At 42.0% G+C, this 26072-nt stretch overlaps 1 protein-coding gene across 1 annotated transcript in view; it reads left to right on the plus strand.

Annotated features, from left to right (window-relative positions):
* Positions 1 to 26072, plus strand: part of CDKAL1 (CDKAL1 threonylcarbamoyladenosine tRNA methylthiotransferase) — a 2392744-nt gene that overhangs the window by 905932 nt on the left and 1460740 nt on the right. The gene's annotated exons all lie outside the window — the stretch shown is intronic.

Raw genomic sequence — 26072 nt, forward strand, 5'->3', positions numbered from 1 at the left:
TGTCGAATCCATCATTCCTGTAGGAGGCTTCTCCACAAATCTTCTGACAAATTTACCAGATGAGTATGCATTAGTTTGCTAGAATTTTGACCTCTCTACGAAACAGTGCTGCGAGTGACATAAAGTACATACATGTGTATAGATTGTCCGTAAATAAGCATGTAGTCCGCACCATTAGTCTTCTCAAACTTGAATAACATTTCCAGCTGATTTAATTTAAATGTGTCCGACTCAAACTCATAAAGTACTGGAAGAGATGTGTATCAGACATCAACTTCATTTCATATTTCAGTAAAGTGGTATGTGGAACTAATTGCTACGCTCCCTCTTCTGGCAAGTCCTCCTGCTCTTCTAATCACAACCCGCATTGGAACTGACATATACACTGTCATTGATTGGTCACGGACTACTGTAACTCAGTATATAAGGGGCTCCCAAAAACGCCATCGCCAGATTGCATCATTTTCAAAATAAGGCAGCAACAATGCAGTTGCACTTACATATATAGAATCATATTAAGTAAAAATTTCTCCATTGGCTCCTGACTGAATTTAAGATCAAGTTCAAAACATGCACAAAGCGTACAGGGGAAATGGTCCTGGTTACCTCCAAGAACAAGCTCAGAATCTGAAAGGACTCTAAGATCCAGCTAACACACATTGCCTATCTTTTTTATACAGTGCCAAAGGAGGGAAGTTGATGTATCAACTGAATAAAATACTCTTGTAGTGGTGCGTCCATATTCTGTGACAAGCGCACCTGGAATAAAATATCTGCACCAGTATTGAATCTCCCACAGATTCACATACTTGAAATTAAGTATTGGACAGCAAAGCTTAAACAAGTGACATTGGCAACCAATTCCCATAGTTTTATTAAGAACCAAACTTCAGACAATCAGTCAGGAACACCTGAATCACCCTTCCTCTCACGGGCCACCATACCTTAGGCTTTTTACCTCACCTCGACTGAGGAAAGCCCCTGAACCCTGCTCAATTTCTTCAGTGTGACTACTGATATTCTGCATCTGTTGGCCTCTCATTGGGCTACAATTGACAAACAACTGATTGAAGGTGACATCTTAGCTGTTGAATGTTGACAGGAAAGATCTTGTAAGATGGTTCTAAAAAAGGTCTCTTCAAACCTTGCAAATCCCGTGGAAGACTCAGGCTATTTTCTGAGGGTCCTCAGAAGGAATGCCTACATTGCTAACATAAAACAAAGGAATGTAAATATAGCTATACATTTTCAGGCAAAGCTCTTAAACACAAAGAAGCCGACTTCTCATTTGGCTGGAGAAAAAGTAGGCAATGAACATTCCGGTGTCTGGAGATGAAGAGAACAACAAGAAGAAATAGTCTCTTCAGTGGAGTCCTCAAAAAAGGTTAACAAAAACAGGAATAAAAAACACCCTGAAAAGAGGCCATCCTCCGTGAATGAAAAATCACAAGGAAGGGACCCTTCAGCAACCCTGCTTCTGAGAGGAAACCAATGAAAATAAGTTTGGAACTCGCAACTCCAGCTGTGAGGTAATCTCTTTCCTCTGAAATTAAAAAGGTGTCAAAGAAGCCACCATCCACAAAGCACACATTGACAAGACCATCATCGGGGACAACCATGACCTCCGTTTCGAGGGCCACATTGACAATGACATGAACGTCGACAGGACCATCGACAACAAGCATATCGAGAAGTATGTTAATGTCCCTCAGAGCGGCAGCACGGCCCCCACCTCAGGACCACAGACTCCGTGCAACGAATCGGCAAGCACCAGGAACCACCAATATCAGGCCGGCAAGTCACCGTACAAAGTTTCAGGGCCGCCCTAGCTCCGCAGATTGAGAGCCCGAGGCCGCCATTTTGGGACCGCACAGGTCCATCGCTCAACTCTCCGGACCCGGGAAGTCTGGTCTCCCCTGCTCTTAGGCAGCCCTCCTCACATCTTATCCTAAACAAGCCCCGCCCCCCTCCCCTCCCTACCCGGACTGGGGACATGTTACGCTTTGTCGCTGGCGGGGTCTGTGCCGGACATTGCAGGATGAAAAACGGGCTGGCGCAGAGCAGCAATCTCACGTGTCCATCATTGACTACCAAACCATGCCCCCAGGCAACTGACAGATAGCTATTGACGATAGACACTGTTGAGAAGATGTCCGCGATGGCTGCGATATAGCATGATTTTAAAAAACGTAATACAGAACATGTTTATACACAGAAGACACAAATGAAAGTATATGTTGCATGCGATAGACACAGTGACACATGAAAAGAGACCAGTGTAGTAGAAGCATCGTAAAAGTGTGCTTTTAAAATGTCAAAAATGAAAACACATTGATAAGCCAATACTAATACATTTCAACGAGTTCAATAATGAATTTTTAATGCACATTTGCTAATTAACGTATATTGATGAAAATTGTGATGCTAATTGAAGTGGCCTAGTGTTTTTCATGCTCTGCTGAAAATGCACCAGTTAGAAAAGTTGGTACAAAAATGTGTACCAATGAAGTATAATCTTGATATTTGGCCATATATTAGAGACTCTATAGTTTATGAAATTCTAGAAACAAATTTTGTAGATGAATTTAGAAAAACGTGCATTTATATGAATATTGAGAAAATTGTAGTAGTAGAGTATTTCTAACGTTAGCCGTTTCCATGTAATAAAAATCTGATAGAGACTTTTAGCTGCAGATTCCTTACCTTTAAATTTTCCCAGGCATCAGACTGAATCTGGAAATGTTTATGTGAGCAATACTCCTGCGTGCTTTCAGGTGGGTCCGTTCAACTGTGCGTGATCGCTGGAGTTGGTTATGCCATTGTGGTACCTATGTAGGCGCCACCTTTGCACGCAATGTCAGTTCTTTCCTTTCCACACCAGTTAAGCACTGATGCAGAGAAGAGCTACCCCTTTGTCTCTTTATGACAGACTTTTTAGAACATTTTGTCAAGAGATTTTTTCTTGTGTGTTGAGGGATGATGTCTGGACAAACAGGGTTTCAGTTGTGTGGTGCCTGTCCCCTCGCCATATCAGTAACAGCCCACCCCATCTTGTCTGCTTGTGGTGTCTCGAGCACGACCATGACACAAAGTCATGCTCGTACTGCCGGGCCATGGCTCCGAAGGCCTTGCGTTAGCGATCTTTGAAGCTTCATGTGGCCCGGTAATCGACACAGCAGAATGATTCTCCTTGGAGATCCCGGTCCCGTTCGTGGAAGGGATTATTGCGGGATCGCTCCAGGAGCCCCAAGTCCTCCTCTTCACATTCGAGGACACTTAGGGAAAAGGCGTAATAAGAAGAAGACGTCCCAACAGACTTCAAATTTACCTTGTCAGTCGATGAGACTGGAAAGGAGCATTGCTGCTTCAGGCACAGTTTAATGGAATAGTTGCCAGGTTCGACTCCACGCCTCCCTCCATTTCCGGGAGTCGGTGTGATCCCCGCTAAAGTTGAAGACTTTTATGAGGCAATGCGCTTAGTGTTTTAGCTGGTCGACCTCTATGGTGTGCGTTGGGGCCCCACGGGGTCGGAGGAGGCCCTACCAGGCTTTAAGCCATTGGGAACAGTGGGGGCTCGTGGATTCGATTCTGGATTTGAGTTGAAGCTGGTCGTGCCAAAGCGACCTTCCCTGACGTCTGTCCCGAAGTCAGTGCTGCCGGTCTGTTCTGATACCCAACGACTCGGAATGACGTCGGAGCCCAGAGGTTCTGCGTCATTGCCTGTACATTTTGAGGAAGTTTGAGGCATGGGTGAGGACGTTCCATGTGAACAACTGGGCTTGTATGAGGATTTTGGAGAAGCCAGTGGACTGGACTCCAGATACTTATATGCTCTCTTCACCTACTGTCGCTTTGGAGGAGGGGGCATCTTATGCCATGGTGGTGAGGAGGGTAGCAGAGGTCCTTGAGCTGGTGCTGCCCTCGGAGCAGGTCAAGACTAATCTCTTGACCCAAGTGCTTCATCCTAGGGCTTCCTCGTTCAAACCCCTTTTGCCCTTTAATGAAGCACTGACAGATGTCCTTCTAGGCACGACATCCAAGCCTAGTACAGGGGCTCCTGTGAACAGGACAATCGCACGCTGCCATCGTCCAGTACATGTTTTTCCCTGACATTCCTGGATGTTTTTTCAACGTTCACAGTGAAATATTCCTGTGGGATTAGAATTTCAGTTATGCCTAGGGATAGACTACTCTGTATCTTTTTATGTGATCCTTGGCTGGTGTGGACTCCTACTTTTCCGTTTATAATGACTAGCACGGAAAACCAGCTTGATGTTTAAACCATCTCACGTGACATGATGTGAATATGGACATGTGGGAGTCTTAGATGGTGGTGTGATGCCACACCACTGGACACTGCTAAAAACTTTATAAAAGAAGAAACCCAAATGGAGAGTAAAAACGCCATTGATTTTTGCTTCTTGATCAACGCCGAAACGCTATATTTTTTGTCCTCCCCCTGGCAAAGAGCTCGGCGGCACCCCCAAACCCCAGGGGTGTGGGGGACAGCCGAGCACTTTGCCAGGGCTGGTTTTGGTTCCCAGTCCGGCCCTGGATGCTATGCTGATCGAGCTTTTATTTTGGACTGTTTTTGATGATACAATCAGTAGCTGATGGACAGAGACCTTCTTTGCTGAACCATTTCTTTTTTCCCATTTCTATTATATTTTTTGCTCTAAACTAATGGACTTACCCCTAATAGACTTTAAGTCTGAACTTTTCCTTTTGTAGGATCTAAGCAATTAAAAATGTGAATCATTGTTCTGGCTTAAGGGGTAGTGGAACGCTGTAACCCTGCAAATGAAATTTCATAACCACTTAATAAAGTTTTGCCTAAATGTTTGGTGCTTTAATGAAAGCTGTGATATTCTTGACTGAAACTTTCAAGAAATTGGGCATTTTAATGAATTTTGATTCTTTAATACAATAACCAAATTAATATACATTTTTCTGAGTCTATTATTGAGTCCTGTTAGTTCTTCCATTTAAAGTGTGCTTCCGTACTGATGTTTTAAATAAATTGCAGGCAGAATCATCGAGCTCTTTCACAACATCAGGTTTTACTTCTTTTGTTCTGTGTTGACATAGCAGCGCTGTTGGTTTGCTTAATCCTAACTCTGCTTCTTCATGAGGTTGGGTCTTTCAGTTGCTATCCTTTATTTCTACAGTATGGTCTTGAGAGTGGTATACCTAAATTTGAAATCTAATCTGTGAGATGGCTGCCAATTAATGGTCCTCATTCCACAGCTATAAAATGTAAAGACACACCTGGGCACAGTATTTTACAAATTACGCAGGCAAATAAACTCTAGGACAATAACAATGGGGCAGCTAACATGGAGTTTGGTCACACTGATTTCCAACCCTCTTATAGGTGGGGAAAGATTTGTCAGAGGATCATTGCCTCTGCGGTAATGAAAACGCTTTAGACTGTCTAATTGTGCAGGGCCCGGTATGTTTAGAGGAGTACATTTGAGTTACTATATGAGGAAAGAAAAAAAAAATATTATGCACGCTTCACTCTGCAACAGATGCGAAAACAGTCGGTAGCCATGCCTAAAAGGCTCGATGTAATGAAAAGTTGACTTTCCTGAAGAATCATCGCCAACATATCTGTAATTATGTCACTGGACAACGGAAGATGACATTTCTTAATGGTATTTCTTGAGAATCAAAGTATCAAACCATCAGCCAGAACTTACCACCTTCAGGTACCAACAACGTCTCCCTAGAACATTAACAGTACTCTGAAGCATTACATTCCACACATATGCATGACTTAATAAACAGTATAAACAAATCTCCACAGTATACCCTTTTGATACCTGAAAATTCGACTGCCTAAAGAGGTTGGTGCGATTTCTAGGCAGACCTAAAAGGTTAGTAGCACCAGTGTGTATGATTCTCATATGCACACATTATGTTAAAGTTCTGCTGCCTAGATATCTGCCATCCTTACTATGTATATTTCAGCGTCCGCCTTTGTTGTCTGTTCGTCTTCTTATGAAGAGCACAATATAGTTAAATGTTTCTAGTGAGTTTGAAAAAGGGAACGATTTAGCGTTTGTTTTTTATTTTTTTGCATCACCTCTGCATTGGAACTAATCTTATCTTTCGAAATAATGTTTATTTTGGCTCATTTTCTTGTATTTTATCAACGTTGGATGATGAATTCATGTTCCTTTAAAATTTATTATAAATCTATTTACATACATTATTTTAAGTTTCTCGAGCTCAGGGGACCGGAGTGCAGCAATGTTTTTTTTTATCAAACTGATTGTATTTCTTTGTTCGCCTGAAGGTTATGCCAACTGATTAACACGCAGTGACGGGAGAGTTGATTTGCACACCCGAATATTCAGGAAGTGGTCATTGTTTTGTAATTCCAGATCTCAAGAATAAATTATTGTACATGTTTTTATACCCTTCTCCTCAACGTTGAGTCTATTTAAAGCACCCAGTCCGCGTGAGATGCTTATTTTTGTTAGATTCGTTTTGGTCCACATCATTTTTTGAGATCCCGAGCTGTCAAGTGACAGAATAATTAAAGCGCTTTTGTTATTAATTTAAGTGATTTTGTTTTGAGCAATTTTTTTAAGGTAAATTGTGTAATGACGAGACAGATGAATCGGAGTCCGTACAGTGTTTTAAAAATGGTCTCTGTTACTTTACACTTACACAGCGACCCAATACCCCAAAAAGGATCTGATTAGTAGCATATCATAAATATGTTTCTTTTTATTCTAAGTAAAATATTAATGTCATTTTTCGATACCTCCACATTGTTTCTAGACTGAATTCTAATAAAGTCCAGTTCTATCATTGCACCTAAAAGACCATGCCTCTTGGCTCCAAATGCATATAGGAAGAACTGATGGCATTTAGCCACTGTACTAGTAACATCTATCCCTAATCTAAGCAAATTCTTTAAATAATTTAATGTACATACCTATTTGCCTAACACAGGCTCTGTACGTTTCATCTGATAAGTTATTTCTAGGTGTTCCATTAGTGTGATACCCAGTTCGTTGACCGTGGCACGAGATGCTCCTTTTACCACTGCCAGCAGGTGGCTTGTATTGGTGCAGCTGTACCTCACTTCCCATCTCTGGGCTCCTCATCGGTCCTTCCAGAGTGATGTTTGTGTCGCTGATGGGGACATCTGAATTAGAAATACTCACTGTAGTTGTTCCTGATGTTGACTAGGGGCATGGCACAGACTGGCATACCGAGGATGGGCATGCACTGCTGGATGACTGGCACAGGCTTTGGGCATCGTGGAACAACAAGCCTGTATGAAGAGATTTCTCAATATCAGTCTCTGGTCCAAAGAAAAATAAGTTACTTGAATAATGTGTTCCCTGAGTGGGGAGATTCACCATTAAGTAGTGGGTTGCATTATAATTACTGTAAACGATTAGGGACCCGTTCCTTTTGCCAAGACGTGCCCACCTGGGCAGGTGCAAAGCTGTGTGGGGCTACAATCTGTTCTTGGGCAGACATATCTATATCGAACTGGAACCTGGTATACCAAATGGTTGAGGGCTTTGATTTGGGTGGGTACACTCCTGGATCTTTTAGACTCCTGGAACGGTTCTGGGGAAGGTGAAAAATGGCCATGGTCTATGATGATTCATCTCCCTGCCCCCATCCTATAGAGCTCGAGGGCAGATTTGATCAAATGGAGCGGAAGTGCAGCAGTCCTCCATGCTTATTTATTGCATAGTGTGAAGACTGGGAGGCAGTCCCGGCTCTCAGGAGTAACTGTAGAGGACAGGAACAACTGTGATGTGCACCATCCTGAATCATAGTGAAGAGGCTGAGATACAAGGGGCATCATGGTGAAGTGGTGCTCCTTCTGCCCATGGCAATGCCCATCAAGCCGAGGGACCGCCTTATATAGAGAGGCTTAGGCAAAACTTGACATTTCACTGGTGTTCTTGCTAGAATGGCATTTTTTCCTTGGGCTTAGTCCTGATTGTGCTGCATTTTCTCACCGTCCTGTTTGTTCTTTATTGCAGAATCCGTGACTAGCAGAATCTTAGATTTTTGCGTTTGTGTATGATCAGTTTGATTTAATGTGCTGGGGAGACATCTTGCCTTGGCTTCTCTCTTACCATTGGCCCAATACAATCATGGAAGAGATGGTTCACTGTAATGGCACGTAGCATGATTGGCATGCTAAAAATGTGCCAGGTCACATTACGAATGTCATTCTGAGTGGCCACCTATGCTTGAGCAAATTGCTATTAACGCCTGTTGTTCCTGTATTACGGTGAATAGCACTGCATCTTTGAAAGTGTTGCAGATGTTTACTTTTTGTTGTTCTGATCAGACTTCTGTAAGCAAACTAAAACTTTATGAATTGACGTCAAAGTAAACAATGCTCTAAAACTGAATGAAGGGCATATAAATCTCCAATCAACCCCCCCTTTGAGGCTGATTCATCCCCAAACCAGTCCTTAACTAAATAGAAGGCAAGTGTTCCACCAATCAATAGTTAAGGTAAACGTTCCTGCAAGGGATTTTTTATATAACACAAAAAATCTTATTCACTCAAAGAATTGTATCTATAAAACCCTAATTAGTGGCTTAAAGCAAACAAATTAACAAAATCACTTCTATTCATTCAAAGCGAGTATATCAACAAAGAAAAGCAAGACGGTGTATACTTTAAAAATACAAATTTATGTTGAAAAATCTGTTTATAGATAAGGGTACAGATTGGATCTCGAGACCCGATCAGTGACGGAATCCTGATGTGGCCACATTAAAGTTCGATTCAATCGATGCTGTTCCTCGCCCTGATACCACCCGTAGGACATCAAAGGGTGTGTCTTATACTTTTTCTTGTGACATACCTGTGGCGATCTTTGTCATTTGGACTGCCATCATAATATTAGTTTTAACTTCTGGAGGCCATTCTTGGTTTCTTTCTGTGAATCATTATCAGATTGCATCTATTCATTATTGATCTAGGGTCTTCAGTCCACATAAACACATTTCGTCCTGAATTTTATAGATGGTAGCAGGAGAAAAGACCGAAACGTCGACAATTCCACCCTTTTTCATGTATAAAGAGACGTTCTGGGAAAGTTCATTGTTTATTCAATGATGTTCTCCTCATTGAAAAATATTTGACATGGGCTATAACAAAAGTGTTCACAGGAAAACAGTTGCTTTAAAGATAACCTATCTCAGTCACTTTTGTATTTATGTATTCTGTACTCTTATTTATAAACAGATTTTTTTACATACATTTGTATATTTAAAGTATGCACACACCTTGCTTTTCTTTGTTGATATCCTCGCTTTGAATGAATATAATTGATTTTGTTAATTTGTTTGCTTTAATCTACTAATCAGGTCTTTATAGATATAATTCTTTGAGTGAATACGTTTTTTGTGTTTTATAAAAAAAATCCTTTGCAGGCACGTTTACCTTACCTTGATCTAGATTTACCCAAGCCTCCACAGGTCTATTGGGTTGCCCAATTTTGTTGTCAGTACCGATCAATAAATAGCATTGCATGTTCAAACCTTAGTATTACATCCGTTGGCCTGCTGGACTGTGTTGAGGTAATTTCTTTCTGATGTACGAGTCACAATCGTTCTGCATTTTTGGTAGTAATGTTCCTGAAGAATCCCGACTGGGAAGGAACGAGGTGAACAGGAGTAGTTGTATTTATGCTAATTTATTCCGCATAACAAGATAGCATAGAAAGGAGCCCACGCCAACCGCCGCACTGGAGCACTCGGAATCTCCTACACAGAAGGTTCCGAGTTCCAGAGAGACGCAGCAGACACGAGCACCCACACGAGGATACCACACATCCTCCTTCCTAGAAAAAGAATAATTCAATTAACAAGAATAAATAAATAAAATTCAACAAATAAAGGATACACATTACATTTTGATGACACAGAGTTATTTACCAACTTTGTAATCTTTGAACCAAGAAGGAGGCTTTCTTAGCCGAGAATTATACTTGTTGACAGGAGGAACGGGGACTGATGGGGGCATAGGAACAGAAGTAGAGGAATGTCCACAATGAGGAAAGGGAGAAATGCCCAACCTGTTATGGGAAAGACCACCACTTGATGGAGAAGACCTATCACTTAGACAGGGAACCTTAAAAACCTTGGAAAGACTCCATACATTTCCGTCCGCCAACTCCACCACCTGCCTGCCTACTCTAACAACAAGCATGGGATCTAAGAAGTGCGACCCCCCCAGATCTAACAAAACCAGACTTCCTCACACGTACCCGATCACCAACCTTGCACGGGCTACCGACAGCAGCACCGACCAAAGAAGAATCACGTTTCTTGCACTTACCATTAATGAGATCCCTCATCCACAGTTGGCTCATGTTACAAACACCCTTTCTCCCCCGCATTTTTTCAAAGGGAGACAAATCACCTTCAAATCTAGGTGTGTTTCTATAACTCCATAAAAGTTTCTAAATAGCATCATAGCAATTTTCACCGTTACACACAGCCAGTTGTAAACCTTCCTTAAGAACCCTGATCCACCTTTCTACCATGCCATTACCTTGAGGATAATATACAGAAGAACGTTTGTGCAATATCCCGTGGTTGCAACAAAATGACTTCATCTCAATAGAGGTAAATTGTGTACCATTATCGGATAAGATAGAAACAGGGAAACCTTCTTTCTCAAAGATAGAATTTAAAAACTCGATGATGACTCTAGTTGATACATGAGGGACAAATTTTACCTCAGGCCAATTTGAAAATTGATCTATTAAAACAATTGCATAGACAGGACTACGACCAAAACTCATTGGATCGGCAATGTCCAGAGAGACGCACTCCCAGGGTCTGGAAGGCCTAGTAACAGAGTCACGTTGGTATTTCACAACTTTTTGAGACTTGTCACTTACACAACACTCTACACAAGAGCTTACCTTTCTTTCAACAAATCTGTCAACACCAGGCCACCAAAATTCACTTCTTATTCTCCTCTTCATGCTGGACATGCCGGGGTGGCCTTCATGAGCCATGTCCAAAAATGTTTCTCTTAAAGCCTGAGGAACAACTAAGAGTAGACCTCTCAACAAAATATCACCTTGAATTGACAACTCTTGCGCAACATGGAAATAAGGCAAAACACCTTGAGACAAATTTGTTTTGGGCGGCCAACCATTCTTAACAAAAGACAAAACATCTATATAATTAAGATCATCACCACAAGCAACTCTCCATTCGTCCTCTTTGATACAACCATTGGACACCTCACAAATTGATACAACCTTATGTGGATCATCATCTGGAGCAACATGATTATCATCTTCCACAGTCAACCTTGAGAGAAAATCAGCTAAAACATTTTTCGCACCAGGAATGTATTCAACTAGAAAGTGAAAATCTTGCAGTTTATATTGCCATCTCGCAATTCTGGAAGTAGCTTTGCCACAATCTTTAGTCGTGAAAAGATCTACAAGGGGACGATGATCAGACAGTACAACAAAATTCGTGCCGTACACGTACTTGCGAAAATATTCAATGCCCCACCAACAAGCCAAGGTTTCTTTTTCTAAGGTGGAATACTTTACTTCAGCACCACGTAACGGTCTTGATGCAAAAGCAATAGTAACAAAGCCAATTTTCTGCTTTTGCATCAACACCGCACCAATGCCGACATTGCTTGCGTCAGTGACAATGAACGATTTACAATTGGTGTCAAAGGGAGATAAAGCAGGAGCAGAAATAATGCATTTTTTAACAAAATCAAATTGATTTTTACAATTGGCATCCCAAACAAATTGTTGTTGATTTTTCATCAAATTTCTTAAATGAGAAGTTTTGTCAGCAAAAGAAGGGATGAATTTGGCATAATATTCGGCTAGTCCTAAAAAGGACCTGAGCTGATATTTGTTGGCAGGTTCAGGTGCATTTTCAATAGCCTTGACTAAACTCATCTTGGGAGAAATGCCCTTTTTACTGATGGAATGCCCTAAGTAATCTACAGAATCCCTGCCAAATTTACATTTTCTTTGGTAAGAGTAAGACCATTGTCTTGCAAAATTGACAAAACTTTAAACAGGATTTCAGAATGCACAGTCATCTTTACCAAAAACCAGAATGTTGTCTTGAAAGTATAGAACATTAGATACATTTTTGAACAGATTATGCATGACACGCTGGAACACAGAGGAAGCAGACACTAAACCAAAAGGCATCCTTTTATACCTGTATGCTCCTTCAGTGGTTATAAAAGACGTAAGATGTTTACTATCATCGTGGAGGGCTATCTGATGATATGCGTTAGATAAATCCAACGTAGTGAACACAGATGCATTTTTAAGTTCAGAGAACATCTCTCCAATGTTTGGAAGTGGATGTCTATCAACCCAAACATTAGAATTTAGGTCACGCATATCAACACAAAGACAAATCTTTCCATTCGGTTTGTGGGCTACGACAACAGGCGAAAGCCACTCAGAAGATTCAATTTCTTCGATTACATCAAGGTCACACAATCTCTGAAGTTCTTTTTTAACAGATTCTCTTAAAGATAAGGGAATGTTGCGCACTTTATGTACTTTGGGAATTGCATTGTGCTTTAAAATGATCTTATGTTTAAATCTTTTTAGCAAACCTAAGTTAGAAGAAAAAACTTGAGGAAAAAGTGTTTCCCATTTGTTAACGGAAGGCACATCAATAGAATTGACAAAATCAGAATATCCTAAAACTTGATTGGGATGGTTTGGATCAAGCTTAATCATCAATTCTCTTTGTTGTGGCCAACCCAACAAACATGAACCATCTTTGGCTACATAAACTTTAGATGAAATGGATTTGCCCTTAAACGATAGAGTAGAGCAAAAATACCCAAGCACTTCAATCGGTTTTTTACCATAACCCAGCAACCTAATGTCAGAAGGAAACAAAGAGGACACATCAGGAAATTCTTTCATCATAACATCGGCACCAATTAAAGTGTGTTTTGCACCAGAGTCTGCCATGACTTATATAAATTTGGAACCAATTTGTAGCATACAGAAAGGTGAATCTTTTTTTTCTTCTCCAATTTCATATATAGCACAAATGTCATCATAGTCATCATTATCACTGTCCACAGCTTGGACATCTGAGTATCTGGTGCGTCTGGGATCTGACGAAAAGCTTTTAGGTTTGTTGCGATTTTTGCACATTCTTGCAAAATGGCCTCTAGATTTGCAATAATTGCAGAATTGTCCGATTGCAGGACATCTTTTGTCAGTTGCAACATGGCCAGGAAAACCACACTTGAAGCACACTACTTCTTTCTTAAAACCTCGACTCATAGAAGAAGAAAACGTCGGTTCATTGGAAACAGATTCTGCTTGTTTCTTTCTGACGGCTTGAACTTCCGAAACGTTAGATCTTTCCATAGAAGATTCTTTTGGCTTCTTATCAGACAACTCTTTGATGCCTAATTTCATATCTTCAAAACGATGTGCAATGTCAAGAGCCTTGGAGAGAGACAAATCTTTTGCATCAAGTAATTTTTCTTGAAGTTTCACATCTGAAACATTATGTACTAGCTGGTCTCTCACCATCTGATCGTGGAATTGTTGGTAATTGCATTTGGCTGCAAGAATCCTTAAGTCTTTCACAAAAGAATCGATAGGTTCAATGGGCAGTTGTTGTCTACTAAGAAATTTATGACGTGCCACAACTTCATTGACTTTTTTGATAAATTGTTTGTCAAGCTGCATAATGGCGTTCTCATAGACATCAGTTTCTTCTTCGAAGAATTGTCTATAGCTAGAGGGGGAAGGTGAGAAAGAACTTGTCTGCCTTCTGCGCCAAGTGAATGTTTAAGGATGGCGAGTTTACGTTTATCTGTATAATTCTCACCACCTATAGCCTCTAGATACGCTTCAAAGCCTTCACGCCCTTGTTTCCATTCTAAAGGTGGTTCGCCTGGGCTTGCCAAAAATGGAGGAGGCGCAAAAAGGAGGTAGACCCTTGGTGGGGCTGAAGGAGGGCTGGGTCATATAAACTTGTACTTCACAAAAAGTGCCCCCTCTCCAAAATCAATTATTCAAAATTATGGACCAAACACACTTATTTTAGTCCGGTCCGGTATATTTATTTATACCCTTCGCTCATATTTTTTGGAATAATTTTTAAAATGGCAGGGAAAGATAACTCTATACAAACAAATAACCACAAAATACCTTATAGAGCTATTTGACAAAAACAAGAATTCACAATTATACAAAATTATCAAACAATAAACATAAACAATACATCCAACATTAGATTGCAATATTTAAGCAATGTAGAAAATCAATTAGAATGCAATGACTGACATTCAAAATACAATTGCACAGTTAAGCAATGTATAAAACACATTCATCAAATTTTCTTTATGTGAACAAGAATGCGATCACTACATTCAAAGAGCAAAAAAGATATGTATCACTATTCTTCAGAGACCGCTCTGGTTGTTATAGTTCGCTCTTGCTGAAATAGCCGACGCGTTTCAAGTTTGGACCCTTAGTTTCCAAACCATCTTCAGGGCTTTGTATTACTCTGTTGGGATGTAAAAGACATGGTTTGTTTACAACCACTTAGCCTCTAATCTGGAAAAATCAACCGTTTGGATAAAAGGTTGTACCTGTGTGATACTGAGATGTTATAGCTTTTTATCACTGGGCACAACTCTGTCCTTTAACTGTACAGCTGGGCACTTGGCTCCAAGAGTGACAGTCTGTGAAACAAACGACATTTGGTCGTTTATCACTTTATTTAAAATCATGAAAACAGAAGCTGCCTAATAGTGTTTTTAAACAAGTTTGCGTACCTTAGACCTTGCTATCTTGCGTTGCACCAGGGGCAGGCAATGTCTTTGTTCTCTGTTCGTGCGCACCTAATTAAATAATACATAACCTGGTTTTAGACAACCCTATTTTAGCTGTTGTAGTGCGAGGGTACAAACACTTAGATTGCAAACTGTACCTTTAAATCGAATGACGATGCCACTCCGAACCCTTTTGTGCTTTATATTTTCCTTTTTATTCTGCAAGCTTGTCGTCTCCTATTTAAACAAAGCACTTGTGAGTTAAATGTGCTTTTCATAGATTGGACTCACCACGAGCATTTCGCTGTCAAAACAGGTCTACATACCTGTATGTTCGATAGAACGGAGGCGTCTCCTCCCGTCTACCGCCCCGTCCGGGGCTGCAGTTAAACAGCGCCTTCACCTTGTGATTACTTCTTGGCAGGACTCGCTTAGATAATAAATCTCTTTATCTATTCGGGGAGGAAGGTAAAAAGGACGCGCATTAGTAAACGCTGCGCCTTCATTTACCTAAAGCAGGCGGTATCGCGCTAATCGGCTAGGTTCCATTACCTGCTAACGCAGTTCCTCAATAGCGGTTGTGCTCCTCAGTTGCTCTCAGCTCTGGTGTGCAGCTGGCGGCCATGTTGCCAAACTTTAAGAAGAGGCTTACTTGTAAATTCCTTACATTGCATTGTGGGAGTTGTAGTGTTCGCTAATTAAAAACATCCTTGCACCTTACAATAACCATGACAACTATTGTGCACAAAATATACCCTTTAATTTATTTAGTCCACCAGAATGCATGCGTTCGATTTCTCAAAGACACTACAACTCCCACAATGCAATGTAAGGAATTTACAAGTAAGCCTCTTCTTAAAGTTTGGCAACATGGCCGCCAGCTGCACACCAGAGCTGAGAGCAACTGAGGAGCACAACCGCTATTGAGGAACTGCGTTAGCAGGTAATGGAACCTAGCCGATTAGCGCGATACCGCCTGCTTTAGGTAAATGAAGGCGCAGCGTTTACTAATGCGCGTCCTTTTTACCTTCCTCCCCGAATAGATAAAGAGATTTATTATCTAAGCGAGTCCTGCCAAGAAGTAATCACAAGGTGAAGGCGCTGTTTAACTGCAGCCCCGGACGGGGCGGTAGACGGGAGGAGACGCCTCCGTTCTATCGAACATACAGGTATGTAGACCTGTTTTGACAGCGAAATGCTCGTGGTGAGTCCAATCTATGAAAAGCACATTTAACTCACAAGTGCTTTGTTTAAATAGGAGACGACAAGCTTGCAGAATAAAAAGGAAAATATAAAGCACAAAAGGGTTCGGAGTGGCATCGTCATTCGATTTAAAGGTACAGTTTGCAATCTAAGTGTTTGTACCCTCGCACTACAACAGCTAAAATAGGGTTGTCTAAAACCAGGTTATGTATTATTTAATTAGGTGCGCACGAACAGAGAACAAAGACATTGCCTGCCCCTGGTGCAACGCAAGATAGCAAGGTCTAAGGTACGCAAACTTGTTTAAAAACACTATTAGGCAGCTTCTGTTTTCATGATTTTAAATAAAGTGATAAACAACCAAATGCCGTTTGTTTCACAGACTGTCACTCTTGGAGCCAAGTGCCCAGCTGTACAGTTAAAGGACAGAGTTGTGCCCAGTGATAAAAAGCTATAACATCTCAGTATCACACAGGTACAACCTTTTATCCAAACGGTTGATTTTTCCAGATTAGAGGCTAAGTGGTTGTAAACAAACCATGTCTTTTACATCCCAACAGAGTAATACAAAGCCCTGAAGATGGTTTGGAAACTAAGGGTCCAAACTTGAAACGCGTCGGCTATTTCAGCAAGAGCGAACTATAACAACCAGAGCGGTCTCTGAAGAATAGTGATACATATCTTTTTTGCTCTTTGAATGTAGTGATCGCATTCTTGTTCACATAAAGAAAATTTGATGAATGTGTTTTATACATTGCTTAACTGTGCAATTGTATTTTGGATGTCAGTCATTGCATTCTAATTGATTTTCTACATTGCTTAAATATTGCAATCTAATGTTGGATGTATTGTTTATGTTTATTGTTTGATAATTTTGTATAATTGTGAATTCTTGTTTTTGTCAAATAGCTCTATAAGGTATTTTGTGGTTATTTGTTTGTATAGAGTTATCTTTCCCTGCCATTTTAAAAATTATTCCAAAAAATATGAGCGAAGGGTATAAATAAATATACCGGACCGGACTAAAATAAGTGTGTTTGGTCCATAATTTTGAATAATTGATTTTGGAGAGGGGGCACTTTTTGTGAAGTACAAAAATGGAGGAGGAGCGTTGAAACTCTCCATAACGACGAAATAAACACAAGAAAATAAAATTTGTAAACTAAATGGTGACAATGCACTTGGCTTTGGTAAATTAACTATCTTTCCAAAGACTATAATGATGTCATAAATAATTGTGGCTCCAAAGTGATTTTAAAGTTCCAATAAAGTCATTCTTTTAATATTCTATTGAGAGAATATAGCTCATTATGATGTAGACACAGCCCTTTAACAAGTAGACCAGAAATCTCGGTGAAATTGCCCTTTTTGACGTCATAAAGGCTATTTGACAAGTTACGCTTTGTAGAGCTTTAATTGATAATCCGGCAGCTCTGGTATGCGCATGCGTTGAATTTGCTCGCGCGCTCTATTTAGAATACTAAGCGCGGGTTTGTACGCATGCGTCAACTCGCGCGGAATGAAAATGAATGCGCATTTAGTAAAAATGGTGAAAAAAGGATAAGAGTCTCACCGCTGGACTTGAAAGTGCGGGATTTTCAGGAGCACACAGAGCAGCCGAAAACAGAGCGTCCGAAAGGTTCGTGAAGGAATTTCAATAAATAATTTTCGCAACGGTAATCTTGGTCCGGGGGTCCCGGGGCTGTAGGCTCCTGAATCGCATGGGTACACTTCTCCCTCGTCGCCAGTGAAGAATCCCGACTGAGAAGGAACGAGGTGAACAGGAGTAGTTGCATTTATGATAATTTATTCCGCATAACAAGATAGCATAGAAAGGAGCCCACGCCAACCGCCGCACTGGAGCACTCGGAATCTCCTACACAGAAGGTTCCGAGTTCCAGAGACACGCAGCAGACACGAGCACCCACACGAGGATACCACAGTTCCCTATTCTGAAAGCAAAGTACTCCTGTTATACAGTTGGCTAAATCAAACCTAGTTGGGTTAAGCAGTCAAGACTGGTAGTAGGTTAAGAACTGAGTACAGTTTGACGAAGTAATATAATAAACTGACAAATGTTATGTTCATATGTATTTGTAAACTGCACTATCGCCAACAAGGTTATCCTGGTTCTGGGGAGGTTTGTGTGCCTGGATCAGCCTATGGTAGATTGTTTAATGAACAGCCAGGTTTTCAGCTTCTTGAGGAATTCAAGAAGACAGGCAGTGTCTCTGATGTAGAGTGAGAGGCTATTCAATGCTTTAGGAGCGATGTAAGAGAATGTACATCCTCCTAATCTGTTGTGTGTATGTTTGGGATGTGTGCGAGTTGAAGTCCTGTGGAGCAGAGTTGTCTGGGTGGTTGGTGCAAAGTGATGCTACTATTTAGGTAGGTGGGGCCTACGTTGTGTATTACCTTGAATATGTATGTGAACATTTTGAAATGAGCAGTGGCGTCACTAGGGTTGGTGTCACCCAGTGCGGGTAACTCATGGTGTCACCCCCTCATGACTTTTATCACCACACAGACTTCTAGGCGTCAAGAGGAGGCAATGTTACATAGATACTAGGGGCGCGAGCCACTGTCTGGCAAAATATGATTGCCGGAGAATCACCTTGGTGGGACTCTGCCCTCATGTGGGCGGTCCAAAAACCCACATGGCATGATCAGCTGACCTCCCCATGTGGTGGGGCCACACACTTGTCGCCTGATTCAAACTCGCACTGTCTTTAAAAGACCAGCGTTGCAAGATCTGACAGACTCCTTTGCAGCCTCCATTGATGACCATAGACTGGCAGAGGGCCCCAGTCAGTGCCCTCTCCCCTGAGCCCCAGGTCAAGTCTTGAGAGGAGCCCCTGCTACCTACTTAGACACTAGCAGCAGAGCCCCATTAACTGAAGCCTCAAATGGGTACTCCAAGCACTGCAATGAAAACTCAATTTCTAGACAATATTTGCAGTATCCCAAAACTACTCAGAGCCTAGGACCCTACCTACAGTGCAAAGCAAGAGCACAGCAAGCATCGCTAAGTCACCACGCAAGTCCTGGCATTTGAAACCTATGCGTTATCAAAAGAGGATACTCCAGTCCTTATGGGAAGTCACTGCCTAATACGTTCATGTCATTTGTAGCCCTTTCTGTGGATAACTTTTAATCCCTGAACACGTTTATTGCGATGGGACATGTAGTTCTCTTTTACACGTCATACAGAATGGACACAATACAAATCCAAAGCAAACACAAGGAGAGGATGGACAGAGCGTTGAAACTTTTTAGACACTCATCCCCAGTCACAGATCTGGGTTTAATCCATCATCATCCTTTAGTTCACTTAGCCACCTCAGTTCAGACCCAGTTATACGCAAATCAGTCTGACCCTGTGCCGCATGGGAACAGTCCAGCCTGAACTGCCAAGCCATGTCTTCCCTGGACCGGAAGCAAGCATCCGAGGACCGGTTTCTTGGTAACGCCCTTCATCAGCCAGGTTGGCTTGAATCCAGTGGCAAAGGGTCCTGTGGGTTCTCTTGCTTGGATCTCATCACTTGAACTAACTCCCCACTTCCTTGTGCTCATCTCCTCTTTCTCTACTTTTAATATTACCCTAAAACATACATTCTTAAACAAGAAGGAAAGATTGCAGACTCCTTCATCACATCCCATTTCCAATTCTACCCCATCCTTCAGTCATATCCACAGGACAACCATATCTCTTTGTAAATATGCATCTTATAAAGGTACAAATAAGCAGAGCACAGCGCAGGCATCATTGCAGCAAAATCATAGTGCCACATTAATTGACATAACATGCCGCCTGACACTTCAGATATCTCAGTGGGAGTGACATCAATCTTTTCTCCCTGATAACATAAAAAATCGGCTAAATTGCTCGCACAAAAAGATTTGATGTAGTGGATAACTTCAAAATCTTTCAACATTAGACAACTGCAGTACCTGAACTCTCAAAGAGGAGCAGTGTGGGCGGAGATGGAAACTTGGGTTACTCCTAAATGTTTGTCATGAGTTAATGCGCTGCATAATGCCTGTCTATTTTCTTTGCTAGTGCAAAAACATGTGTGTATCTGCACCCCATGGCCTATTAGAGAGCAGGGAGGTGCCGGAGTGTCTCAGTAAAAAGAAGTAGCTAGGAAGTGACCAGGGTTTGAAATCATACCTTTCACAAGAGTCCTTTGTGCCTTTGGAGAAGACTGATGTGTTAGTCACCAGGGCCAGAATGATACTGAGTACCGTGGCCTCCTGGTGCTTGGGCAGTGCCAAGTATGGTTGTGTCAGGGTTGTAGAGTAGCACTGAGTAAGGTAGGCTCAGTCCCGGGTAACTGGGTAAGGCAGCTTTGTAGCTCCAAGGCTTTTGTATCTAAGGCAGCTTTCAGTTGTGTGAGCAGAATGGGAAAATCTGGCTTCGGGTGCTGCCAGATATAGTACTCTTATGCACCATGAAGGCTCTTGGGGGACCAGGGCTTACAAAGTGTTACCAGATTGGACAGTCACGCGGGTAGAGGTAGTGATGGAGACGCTGAGCTCAGGGTGTACTGAAGTTCTCTCGAGGAGGTTTTAGGGCCCAGGAGAGCACCAGAACAAACGGACTGGTGTCCCAAGATGGTGCTGAACATATTGGCCTCAGAGGCTCAGACCAGGGCCAGGTCGGATGTCCGGAGGCATGGAGCTGTATGTCAGATTTAATAGAGTGAAGTAGAGTACGAGCAGTGGGGACCATCTTACTGCCCAGTGTGTGTCTGCATAACGCAAGTCGGGTCAGGCCAGCCCTTGAGTTGCTGGTGTTGATCAGAAGCGATTCGGGTCTTTGAAGCCCCCTCTCCCCACCCCACCTTCCCCCAGAGGCAGAAGTATAAATACAGAGGCTCCTAGACACAGGGTGAACAAGGTAAAGCAGCAAACAATCGGAGAATACACCGTGATCAGATGGCAAACTGGCAGATGCCATCTTTGTCTGTTTCTAGAACTGACACAAGTATCCATAATTAATCTCGTATTTACAACACAGTTAATCTGTGAGCGTATTTACTCCTTCCCTGAACACTCCTTCAGTTGTGCCCTCACAACGGGTTATGGTGTGCAGGTGCCTGTCCAGCTAATTTACAGTTCTAACAGAAGTCCTGAAATATATGGGCTGAGGCAGAGCGCAGCTTTGTCTAAAATAGTCTGAGGTGCTTATTTACTATTCTTGCTCCACCCCTGTAATATTTTTTTAAAAAATAATTATTTCTAAAATATTTTCGAAAACGGCAGAAATGGTTTTTTTTAGCATATCAGCGTTAGCAGCTGCTGCCCCGATGGTGAAGCAGAACACAACGAACTGTGAATAACTTACGGAATCACTCATTTGTCTGCCGTTACAGAATCAAACACCCACTGAACTTACTTTGCTGAATTTTCATGTGATCTGAAGCAAAATATATCTTTAGCGTCTCCTATCCAGTTCCGGTATGCTGCTGGAGAAGCTGCCCGATGTTGGCTCCTGGAGCGCCTACACTTGTCAACCGCAGCGCTGGTTGCCTCTGGTCTGCAGCTGCAGAACCTGTGCTTGGCCTCCACAGACAGTAATATTTAGCATTTTGGTCACTGTTACGGTGTCACCCCATGTGATGGTGTTACCCGGTGCGGTTCGCACCCCCCGCACCCCCCTAGTGACGCCACTGGAAATGAGCATGTTTGTGTATCATGAGCCAGTGGAGCTCACTGAGGTATGTTGTGTTGTGAGTTCTGTGTGAGTGGTTGAGGATGAGTCTGGCTGCTGAGTTCTGGATGGTTTGTAGTCTTCTAGTGAGTTACTTAGTATTCCGAGTGTAAAGAGTGTTCCCATAGTCCATCTATCTTGTTGGTGACTTGGGCGTGAGTGACAGTTTTTCTAGTGTTGCTTGGGGGCCATTTGAACATCCTCTTCTGTATATTTATTTTGTAGAAGCAGGATGCAGTGATGCCATAGACTTGTACGATCATGTCTAGTTTGCTGTTAATTATTCAGAGGTTCCTGGTGTGGGTGCGGAGTGTGGGTGTGGGTCCAGGTCAGAGTTTGGCCGGTCACCAGTTGAAGTCCCATGATGAGGTGTTCTTGCTAAAGATCACTACTTCTCTCTTGTTGGTGTTGAGTTTGAGACAGTTGGCTTTCATCCAGTTAGCGACTTTTGTCATGAATGTGGTGAACATGTTTCTTGTGTTGGTGATCGTATCCTAGAGCAAGTGCATGAGTTTCATGTTGTAGGAGTAAAAAGGGATTTTGATGTTGTGTGTGCTAATGACGTTGGCCAGAGGGATCATGTAGCTATAGCTTTGTAAATGAATGGGTGTTTATTTACAAACTGTAAATGTAGAAAAGTTTAAATGAGGGACAGCATAAACTACAGAAGCATCATGACAGACTCTTTTAATGAGGTCTCTATGATTTCCAAACAACCCTGGCAAGCACAAATGTTGGTACACAGATGTCAACTGGCAGCTGATTGGCTCCAATGTAAACCAAACACTCAGTGGAAGGCTACGTCCATCTCTAGGTAGATGTTCCAGTACTTCAAAACAGTTTTGGTCAGACAGGATTATTGGCCAGATATATTTTACAGACAGAAGCCAGATAGGGATGTGACTGCTGTGGAGTCTCTGAGCAGAGCTCCAAGAACTGCTCTGGGGACAAGGAAGCTGTATTGGGCTTACTTTGTACTGGAGAACCATTGTTTCAAGCTGCATGCAGTAGGGTCTTGCACAGGACCCACTCAGACTGCATGCAGTCTCCCCAAACACCACATTTGCGCCAAGCACGGTTCAATACATACATTAAGAAGTGATGAAGGACTTGGTTTATAGGTGGTGGTGAGGCAGTATGTCTTCTTTACCTCATGGATACATGTACAAGGTCTGTGACCCTTACTATCTTTAGCTACTGTTGACTGCCAAGTTGCTTCATAGCCTTCTTCCTGGGGGCAGTTACCACCCTCTACTGTAGGTGGAAGTACACATGAGGGCACGCCCTGGCAAGCAGAGACTGGTCCTCTGATGGAGAATGTAATAGAAAACATGAGCTACCTTAGCAGACTAGCTGATTGTAGAGTGCACCGAGTAAAAGCCGTAGCATAACAAGAAAAAGTGAACAAGGGCAGGCCCTTTCACATGTAGGTCCTCCCTCAACCAGAAACTATGAGTTTTGGAGAGTAATGGAGACGTTTACATAATGTTAAATACAAAAACACCTGGCAGTTATTATTGAAACCTGGGAGTTATTATGGAAACTAACCTTTCTTTGACATTGTGTGTCAGCACCACATGTTGGGCCTTGTTTCATATGTTGGACATTCTACAGAAGATATTACTATCTGTTGAATGGAAAATGGAACAAGTCTAAGGTGAATGATTTAAAAAAGATCAAAAACTCAAGTATGTACCCTTCATCAGTCATGATAGAAATCCAGCAGCCAAGTGGAAAAGGCTTACGTATAAAGACACATATAAAGTACAAATAATACATCATGAAAGCAAAGAAGGCTCAATACTCAAATAGAATTACCCCAGTCAAATGTCCCTGGAAGGAACTATCCAATATTCGGTCAGAATTTTGCAATCCACCTTGTATGAGGAAATCAACTCCTCAGTCTTAAAACTTCTGCCACGAAATAGTGATCATTCACATTTAAAGCAAAAGCACTAGGTGAATACCTATTAAATAAAAGGAAAAGCACACAGTTTCAACAAACCCACGAAATGAGCTTATTGAAGAAAAACACACCCACACTGTGCTTTAAGGCGCTGACTCCCATGCAGTTTCATGAGCTTGTGAGATTGAGCGGGCTCACTCTGACTCTTGCCTCCCAATAAAAAAAGAAAAGCATTTGCAATGCAATAGGTCTCGCATTTACGCGAGTTTGAGGTATTGGCATTGTAAATGGCAATGCCGTTTATTTATATTTTGGTTTTTAAAACATAAATAAAAGTAATTGTCATTTACAATGTCAATAGCTTAAACTCGTGTAAATGCGAGACCTATTGCATTGCAAATGCTTTTTTAATCTGTTGTGTTTTTGAGCTGCCGTAATGCATTTTGTTATTTAGTGCTGCACTGTGGTTGTGTTTATTTCAAAGTTTTGTTGTTGTTTTTTGTGGTACATTACTGGGTTATGATTTTTTATTTTATTTTCTACTTTGGCAATGTTAACAAATTATACTACATTATCAGACAAAAGCAGCTTGTTCCTTTGAAGTTCAACTCACAGCCCACCATTTACCACTGTCTTTGGAGGTGGAGGTGCAATACTTCTGTATCTCTGCCACTGGTAAAGACACCAATCAGCCCAAACAGTCTGGCAGAACCTCTTCTTAAAGTAGCACTAACGCAGCTCAATGTGTGTGAATCAGCCCTACGTTATTACAAAATATATGTTTGCAGTCTGAGTTTTCACATGGGAACGTAGCCAAAAGTACTCTCCACTACTATGGTGCAACACAGTGGCTGCATTGCCTGCTCACACGATCTCTCCTACTGTTGACTTGGGCTTGCAGAGTGTACATGGCAATAGAACCGTGGTTATTGAACACTGCTAAGCTTACATGGTGTGTCGCAACGGGTCTGTTCTGTTTCCTCGCTGGACGCTACCTAATCACAATCTCTCTTTAAAGATGTGTGTGGCATCCTGCATGCATGGAATGCAGAAAATCACATGGGGTGAGGTTGTGAATGCGGGGGAGAGATTGTGGAAAAGGCTTGGAGGTGAGGAGCACTGCGATAGCTTCCTCTTGTTTTGTGCGAATAAACGTACTTGTACATTTCCTGTTGGTGTGTTCTTGAGTGGCAGGATGTTATGGTGGCAACGACGGTATGGTGGCTGTGCACTTCACAGCGAGAGGGAAGTGTTGACGGTTGCCGAACATATTACTGCTGCTGCCATCCAGGTTCGAGCCACGCTTTAACTACAGGTGAAAGGCGGAGGGAGGCATGGTCTGAGGCCGACACTGCGGCAAAGGTAGAGTTTTGGTCGTAATCAAAATCAGCCGTTCTGTGGTCCTTGGCAGCACAAGCTCCTCAATAGGAGTCAGGCACGAGGACCACATGTCACTTTGCCAGAAGAAGTGTGTAGCCTTGCAAGCGGAATGTGCAAAGAGGTGCAAAGAGGCGCGTCTGCACTCTGAGGTTACACAGCAACTGAGCTAACAGGAAAGCATGTCATACTCATGCGTGCAAAACACATGATGGAGCAGTGATAGGCATCTACTATATTCAAAGTCCAGAGAGAGCTTGAAATAACAAGCGCGTGCGCGCTAATAGTAAAAAAAAAAGTGGCAGCAAAAGTGAAAGCGTTTCACTTGCGGGAGCGAGCAGCACCAGGAGCGATAATTGCTACCATATGGCGCTGCTCGCTCCAGCAAGTGAATCGCCAAACGTGCACGCGTTCCCATTAAAGGCAATGGAATGCGCGCACATTTTTGGCTGAAAAGCCAAAGCGATTGCTAAAGGTCTTTTGCCTATGCAGCAAATGCGCCCTGCGTAGGAGAGACCTAATCAATATATCAACCTCTGCAGCAGTCTTAAAACTGGATATCATAAAGACGTCGCCTAACCTTTAGTCACAATGTCCTACAGAAATCAAAATGACATTTATATGATGCCTACTAAAGAAGAAGAATTTGTAACCAACAGACCCCAACAACTACAGACCCATTCATAACTGATCATTCCTTTCAAAACTGATATAAGGAGATAACTTTCTCCCAGACCCCAAAGCCCTGGGAGGCAAACTCATCACACAGGCATCCACCCAGTAAGATGCACAGAATCTGCTCTTATCTCCTTTCGGAACAACCTGTAAACTACAATGGAGGAAGAAAGAGTGCCAGCAGTCATTCTCTTGAATTTATCATGAGCATTTGATACCGTTCACCATGACATCTTACTGAGCAAACTAAATAAGGGGCATGGGAAATATCATTGGATGATCGACTCTTACCTTAAAGACAAGCAAAGTATCATTGCTGTCCCCGTTCTCATCCATACTATAAAGCTTTGAGAGCAGCATTCTGCGAAGATCAATTGAAT

The sequence above is a fragment of the Lissotriton vulgaris genome, chromosome 4_1 (genome assembly GCF_964263255.1).
Source record: "Lissotriton vulgaris chromosome 4_1, aLisVul1.2, whole genome shotgun sequence".
In the NCBI taxonomy this organism is placed as follows: Eukaryota; Metazoa; Chordata; class Amphibia; order Caudata; family Salamandridae; genus Lissotriton; species Lissotriton vulgaris.